General features: G+C 32.5%; 1 long non-coding RNA gene across 1 annotated transcript; it reads right to left on the reverse strand.

The window, feature by feature from the left end:
* Window positions 1–5,993: 5,993 nt before the first annotated feature.
* Window positions 5,994–7,482, reverse strand: LOC145088701 (uncharacterized). The gene is made up of 2 exons (XR_013701195.1): window positions 7,329–7,482; window positions 5,994–7,141 (listed from the first exon to the last, which is right to left on the reverse strand). It is a non-coding gene; the product is annotated as an uncharacterized LOC145088701 (long non-coding RNA).
* Between the last annotated feature and the right edge of the window lie 1,232 nt (window positions 7,483–8,714).

Consider the following 8,714-nt stretch of genomic DNA (forward strand, 5'->3'; position numbering starts at 1 on the left):
TTTCGATGAGAAAGTCAAAGATTTTGATTTCCTGCAAAGCGAGGATGAATCATGTGTATATGTCAAAGCCAGTGGGAGTACAATAAGCTTCCTCGTATTATATGTCGATGACATACTACTCATAGGAAATGACATCCCGATGGTGCAGGAAGTCAAGTCTTGGCTTGAGAAGTGTTTCGCTATGAAGGACCTCGGAGAGGCTGCCTATATTTTGGGAATAAGGATAGTGAGAAATAGGAGTAAAAGACTAATAGGACTTAGTCAGAATACTTACTTGGACAAGGTACTAAAATGTTTTAGTATGGAGAATTCCAAGAAGGGGGAGTTACCAATCCAAAGTAATGCCAAGTTGAGTAAGACTCAAAGTCCGAGTACCAAAGTCGAGATAGCAGAGATGAGCCGAGTACCATACGCTTTCGCAGTTGGCTCGATCATGTATGCGATAAATTGTACTCGCCCTGATGTGGACTTCGCTTTTAGCATGGTCAGCAAATATCAAGGGAACCCTGGCAAAGCACATTGGACTGCAGTCAAGAATATTCTTAAGTACCTTCGGAGGACCAAGGAATGGTTTCTAGTCCTCGGTGGGAGTGATGACTTAAAGGTGCGAGGGTACAGTGAAGCCAGTTTTCAGACCGATAGGGACAACTATCGTTTGCAGTTGGGATGTGTCTTTACCCTTAATGGAGGAGCTGCGACTTGGAAAAGTTCCAAGCAGGAGATTGTAGCAGATTCAACGTGCGGATCAGAGTACATTGAAGCGAGCGAACCGTCAAAGGAGGCAATGTGGTTGAAGAACTTCATTGGAGACCTTGGAGTTGTGCCAGCCATACAGGAGCCTATGGAAATTTTCTGTGATAACAAAGGTGCGGTTGCCTTGACCAAAGAACCGAGGGATCATGGCAGATCCAGGCATATCGACAGGAAATACCATTTCATTAGACATCGGGTAGAAGAAGGACTCCTTGTAGTGAAGAGGGTATCATCGGAGGATAACCCAGCAGATCCCCTTACGAAGGGACTAGGTAGGGTTAAGCACTTGCAGCACGCTAGGAGCATTGGGCTGAAGGACGATGTTAGTTTAGATTAGATAGTTTGAAACAGGTAATAGATAAATGTAATTGACATTTGATGATTAAATAAAGGAGTATTATTTATAAGTAAAGTTACTGTCTTGTGTTGATTATTTATATATTGTTTCACTTTGTATGTTTTGACTTCCTGAAATAATAAGATTATTCGAACGTTCCACAGTCGCTCATACTTTGGGAGTAGGTATGAAAGAAGATTGTCATGAATTGGTGTGTAGATTTTCTAAAGTGTATTAGACATAACAAAAGTTTGCTACAACGTTCATGATTGCTTATGAATAAGATTTGAGCATTGGAATAAACTCACGCTTGCTGGAATCACTTCATGGAATTTATCACGAGTGATCGCAAGACGATAATATCGTATGGTCTTAAAACCAAGATATATGGTTTATTGTTTGCTAATTGGTTATGCATTGATAATGTGTAAACACATCCGTAACTTGATGTTATAAAACACATTGTTGTTTATGATTTGATTAGTGAATAGTAAATGCATATAAGTCGAATTTTATCTGCTCCTTTTATCCTAAGAGGGTAAAAGCGATATCTGGGCCCCTCGATGATTTGGTTTGACTTATGTGTCGGGCCCGGTCAGGACTAAATTGATGTGTTCAATTCAGTTCTATGTCAGACGAATCAGAGATCGAGAAACAAACTGCTGGACAATAAGTATGATTATGTTCCATGTAATTGTCTACACGATATCTAGAACGGAGGACTATACAATCCCTTATCTAAAGGACAGGTTATTGATAAGATCAGAGTTCGACAGCGTCATTGAGAGCTACGATTGCTAATCGGATTGTACTTGCATTTGTAGTTACTAGACTTATCCAAGTAGGAGACTGTTGGATTAGTGTCTAAGCCTGTAACTATATTTGGTATGTATTTGACCCGGTTGTGCATGGTCCTTTTGGGTTGCCTTCACCAAAGCAACTTGACAGGGTGATTTTTGAAGAGAGAGGTTATTATGGTTTATTATTATATTATATTAATAATATATTAAAAGAGAAATCATATAGTTTAATTAATATTAGACAAGAATTAATTATATGACTAAAAGACATTAATTAAATAAAGGGGACTTAAGCTGTCAAATGTGTGATAGTTGAATATTGGGCTGAGATGGCTTATGGACTAAGCATGGACGAAATTAGGGATATGTCCATCCTAATTTCGGCCATAACGACCCTATTCCAGAAGCTTCCTTGGATTGCTTAAGGCCTAAGTTGTCCATTAGGGTTTTGACTGAAACCCTAGCAGCACAAGTATAAATAGAACCCCTAGGGCATCAGATTTCAGACACTTGAAACCCTAGGAGTCTTCATAGCCAAAATTGTGCCTCTCCCCTCTCTCTCAACCAGCATCCTCTTGCTTGTGGTGTTTGTAAGCCATTAGAGGAGTGACATTTGTGACTCTAAGCTCCAAGACAAGAAGATTCAAGCCATTGTTGAAGAGGTAATCATCTAGATCTGTTTTCATATGTCAATTTTGAAATATACATACTAGATCTAGGGTTTATAAGTCTTGAATGAATTGCATGTACAATAGAGAAACCTAGATTCAAGCATTAGGGTTTGCATGAACACATAGGTTGTTATTTGTGTAAAACGCATCAACTTTATCCTTTAATACATTGTTAGGGATCAGATCTGGAAGCTTGAGCTTTGACTTAATGGAATATGTCGGAAATCTCTTAAGAAGTAGGTCCGGACGTGACGTGTCTTCTCCACGCGCAACACATTTTTGGAAATTTTCTGAAATATGCCTGTTTTAGCCTTGGATCCGACTATTTTGTCTTTTAGTGGATGTGAAGCGTCCTTTATAGGGCGCGAGGCACCAATTTGACTAAATGTGGACATTTTGAATTTTTGACTAAGTTTGACAATCAGTCAAACTTTAGGGTTATAGGTCATATATTGAGGTTTGATCTTATATATAATGTTTAGGTGATTTGTGAGACCAACTTTCACATTTCCTGCAAGCTGTGGTTATTATATGTTTTATCTATAATGTGAGTTTTCTCACTATACCATTTAAGACACAAGGTATCCGTTTATGCTTGTTGTCTTCGTGACTCTTGCTTGTATGTTCGTATGTTTGATGGGCGAGGCCCAATTATTCAGGGTGAGGCCAATTATTTAGGACGGGGTCCAATATTCAGGGCAATATCCATTATTCGGGATAGGGTCCATTATTCAAGGCGGTGCCCATTATTTTGTGTTGTATATGGTATCTATGAGAACTCATTAAGTTTTGTGCTTATAGTTTTAAGTATAAATGGTGTAGGCACTTTTGATAGCAAAAGGAAGAGTTGCATCGCATCTACTAGAGATTCCACACTATCTTGTTTTTTATATGATTTTACTATGATATTTGATTGAGAAATCTCCAGAAAAGTCTCAATATTTTCAGAAAAGTTACACTTTAGTCTCAATATTTTTTTTGAATGAAAAAAAAAAAAATCCTAAAAACCAGCAAAATTTTGTATTTTGATCCTTTTTGACCGGTTGGAACTGGTACCAAATTAATTTGGGACTATTTCGTAAACTAACCCAAAATATTTGGACTTTTCTAACACAAATATTAGGACTTTTCTGCAAACAAAGTCGTTATTATTATTATTATTATTATTATTATTATTATTATTATTATTATTATTATTATTATTATTATTTTGTTATTATTATTATTATTATTAAAAGTATAAATAATAATACTATTTTTTGAACTTGTATTATTAATATTGTTAATAATACATATAAGTACATTTAAATGAAAAAAAATAATATTAATGACATTGTCTATGGGTGGATGTGGAAGAAATGATGATGCTTTTAGATTGTTAAAGAAGTTGCATATTTGTAATTCTTCTTTTAAATATGCATCTTCTTTTAAATTGTTAAGTATTAATATTTTAAATTGAAAACAATAATAACAAATGTGAAATGATCATATACAAAATAAAAATATACAAGCAGACATTCATGATTTCAATGCTAAAAGCATCAACATCTTCTCCACCTCCACCCTTAAACAATGTCATTAATATTTTTTTTATTTAAATGCATTTATATGTATTATTAACAATATTAATAATAACAAGTTCAAAAAATAGTATTCTTATTTATATTTTTAATAATAATAATAATAATAATAATAATAATAATAATAATAATAATAATAATAATAATAATAATAATAATAAGAGTTTTGTTTGCAGAAAAGTCTTAATATTTAAGATTAATTTATGATATGATCCCAAATAAATTTAGTACCGGTTACAACTGGTCAAAAAGGGTGAAAATGCAAATTTTTATCTGTTTTTTAGACTTTTTCGTTCAAAAATTTTTTTGGGTCTAAAGTATAACCTTTTCGTAAATATTGAGATTGTTATGACAATTTCCCTATTTAGTTAGTACATCAAACTCATACTTTATTTATCTTTTGAGGGTTAATGACATAAGAGGGTAATGCGGTTTTAATTTTGTCCACATAAGGTCCTCAGGGTATTTTTTTTTGTACATATTACATCAATATGGTTGTTATAAACCGTTTAAAAAGGGTAATAATGTTTTAATTTTGTCGATATTAGGTTCCTAAGGTCTTTTTTTGGTACATATTACACCAATATGGTTGTTATAACCGTTTAAAAAAAGATAATAAGGTTTAACTGTGTCCATAGTAGGTCCCTATTTTTAATATTTTTATCATTTAATCTAAGTCTTTTACAATTTATATTAGTATCTAGTTAGATGGCTTCATCATTTCACCTTTTTATTTTAGTCGCTCATTCACCACTACAATGATTTCAATCGAAAGGTTACATAACATTTTTTTTTTCATTTTTATGAAAAAAAGCTAATAATAATGAAAGTCTTAATGATTAAGACTACATTTGGCGCCATGGCTAGCTTATAAGCTAGTTTATTTTTTGATATTTTTTAAGTTATCATGTTTGACATGCCAAAAAGTATCTTATAAACTAGCATTTTATAAAGTTATTTAGACTAGTTTTTTAAAAGTTTTTTTTTAATTTCCAAATATACCTCTTAATTAATTAAGAAAACATATTTTTTAAATGCCATTTTATGTCATTATATAAATTTCGGATAGTTTATAAGCTAGTGGCAGAGCTAGAGTCAAAGTAAAAGAGTATCCCCGACAAGTAATGAGGTATCCCCGATAAGTAATTGACTGTCGGGGATTCTCAATTGGCGGAGCCATTACTTATTGGGGATATTCCATTACTTTTCGGGGATACTCTTTTACTTTGATTTGACTTACGTAATCTTTTGATTGAAACCGTGGGTGTGGTGAATGGGAGACTAAAATGAGAAGATGAAATGATGAAGTCATCTAACTAAATACTAATATAAATTGTAAAAGAGTTAGATGAAATTACAAACATATTAAAAATAGGGACCTAACGTGGACACAGTTAAACCTTATTACGGTTATAACAACCATATTAGTGTAATATGTACAACAAAAGACGTTAAAGACCTATTGTGGACAAAATTAAAACCTTATTAATAAACTAACTAAAATCTTATCATATTTTTTAAACGGTTATAACAACAATATTGGTGTAATATGTATAAAAAAAACCTTAAGGACCTAAAGTGAACAAAGTTAAAACCTTATTACCCTTCTAAATAAATAGGGTTTGAATGGTTTTGATATATATATTTAAAATTGAAAAGTTTACTCTATCTTTTGGGATGTTACATTTGTAATGTAAGCTACTAACTACTATCACCAATTGCGAGACATGGTTGTCGACGGCGGAGACCAGACCTTGAGTCTCTTTGTTGCCTTCGACAATCTTGAGGCAAAATTGAACGACAAGAATTAATAACCAACAAAGAATAGACACGTCAACACATTTAATTGATATTTTCATGTAACATACTTGTTTTTATTCGTAGGTAACAAGGACAATACACAATACTCATAACCAAATATGGACAAGAATGACAAATGCTTATGTGACACTTGAAATTTTAATAGGAAAAAACATGACTGATCTAAATGCATGCATGATGGACTAAAAGTAAATATGAGAACTAGTCCACTATAGTCTACTACACAAATGTGTTTGTATCGACCAATTAACTTGTTCTCAGCAGCTTGAACCCCACTCCGGAAATCATCCGATTTCTCGTTTTCCCGGGAGGGACAGCCTTTATCGTCAATTTACCAACGGAATCTCGACCCGGTCGTTCTTCTTCAAGAAACAACACAAAAGTATCGCGATGAGTAAAAAGGATCCGATAGCAATGGCTAGGATGGCACCGTTCGTGAGTTTCCTGGATGTGGGGCATCGATTCAACGGGGGCCCACATAAGAGCTCATTCCCGGAAAATGAAGAATCCTGGAATTTTTGGAGGGAGAACGGGATTGAACCATTGAGTTTGTTATGGCTCAGGTTTAGGGCATGGAGATTGGTACAGTGGATGAAGTCGGGAACAGGTCCAAAAAAGTTGTTGAATTGGAGTCTGAGGGAGGTGAGATCGGTGAGATCTTTTAGTGTATCCGGGATGTTTCCTGTGAAGGAATTGTTGGAAAGATCTATCGCCATAATATTGCGAGAAACATTAGCAGGGATGTTGCCAGAAAGGTTATTGTGTTGAAGGTAGAGATTCTCGAGGGAGGGATTGGAGATGATTTCAGAAGGGAGAGACCCGTTTAGGAAATTGTATCTTAGGCTCAACACTTTGAGGGAACGCAGCTTTCCGATGGTATTTTTCGGAATTGGACCGTATAGTCCCTTAGTAGGGAGATTAATGTCAGTAACTTCGCCCTTCTCGTTACACTTGATGCCAACCCAATCTTTGCAGTTTCGGATTGTGGAACCCCAGTTTAGTTTGTGTGGCCGTGGGAACGATGAAGAGAAGTTAAGTAGAAGTTCCTTGTCGTTATTGCTGATGTCATTGTCAGCGGTTGTTTCATCAATAAGATTATGAAGTAGGAAGATAATGGCGGCAACCGCTAGAAATTGGAGGTTTTTCATTGTGGATATGTATATGTATATGTATGTCAACCTTCATAAATATGAAAAGAATTTGGAAATAAGAGTAAATATTAGTGGTAGCAAATGAAATTATGCAAAACGAAGGCTTACTTCTATCATTAATCACATTCCTAACAAGTGCAGACTGAAATTCTATGTAAACTAGAAGATTAAAGCAATAAAATTCAGATGAAAGGGAAGAAATGGTTGGTCCTTACCTGGCAAGAAATATGGAGGATGGAAGTGACTATGCCATAAATTTTTTTACCTTTTCTATATGGGGAAAAGCAGAGGACCATTATTTTTAGCTTCAGCTTTTCCACTAGAAAGTGGAAGCTTTCGATTTCAAGAATAGACAATTTCAAGGACATAAAAAGAATCATTCCCGTAGAAACATATAAAAAGACCATCACAGTAGAACCTTTTTCTTATTATTATATTACTATTATATTACATACGCTGATGTATAGCTGAAAGTCATGTAATTTTATATCTGTTAACAAGCACATACAGATGCCACATCAGAATTCTGAATTATAATAACAAGTTCATGATTTTTTAACCATTATTTACCAATATAGTATAGTTCTAAAAATATTTACTAAAATAGTATTTTTCTTCATTTTATTTTTATTTTCTTATTATCTTTTTACTTTAAATATCTTTTTTTTATCTTTTTAATTTTATTTTTAATATCAGTTTTTTTACTAGTTTTATAAATCATTCTTTTTTTTAAAGAGTAGATGAGTATAACGAATATACAAAAATGAATCCCTATTCTAATAAAAGAATACTTTTAATATCCTTTTGACATGTGTAATCATATTAGGCTTCATAATTAATATATATTTTATTCTTTTTTTGCCACGTGTCACCCTATTAAAGCTCTTAATTAATGCATGTCATTTGTCAACTTATTAATTCTCTATTTTAAATTTTAAAATTTTCACTTTAATTACAATAAATTAATAACAATGCAATAAAAATTAAAATAAAATTAATACAAATTATAAGGTGATATAATTTCACATATTTATTTAAATTAACGATTATAAATGATTAATAATTTTGTGTTCTAATTATTAAAGTTTAATTAATTTTGTAGTCGTGGTTTTACGGGTTATAAACTAGTATTTATATATATGACTAGATGTGAATTCAACGTAATATATCTAACACCACTAATATTTTTGTGCTATTATTTCTATAATGCAATTATATACTTTAGTAACAAAGGTTTTTTTTTATTGTTATATGATCTTATATTTTGATTACCTTTTTTTTTCTGTTGTTTTAATCAAAGTTTTTTTTAAACAAAAAGAGAAGAACATAAGTATATATAAAACTTTAAGATGTAAATACTAAGCCATAAAAAGATTTGAAAAACCATTAGGTTTATTATAGAAAATAATTATAAAAATTCGGTATAACTAATCTAGTGCACACTTGTTATTTTGGTTCATTAGATGCCTACTCGTTTGGTTTTTTTTTAACGTTTCTATAGTGATTAAGATGTTTTTTGGAATTTTTTTATCTTAGAAAAAACATTGTATAATGTTGAAGTTTTTGCATCTTAAAGAACATAGTATGTGCAATGATAAATT

This window comes from Lactuca serriola, chromosome 2 (assembly GCF_051521515.1).
Source record: "Lactuca serriola cultivar US96UC23 chromosome 2, Lser_US96UC23_V15, whole genome shotgun sequence".
Classification (NCBI taxonomy): Eukaryota; Viridiplantae; Streptophyta; class Magnoliopsida; order Asterales; family Asteraceae; genus Lactuca; species Lactuca serriola.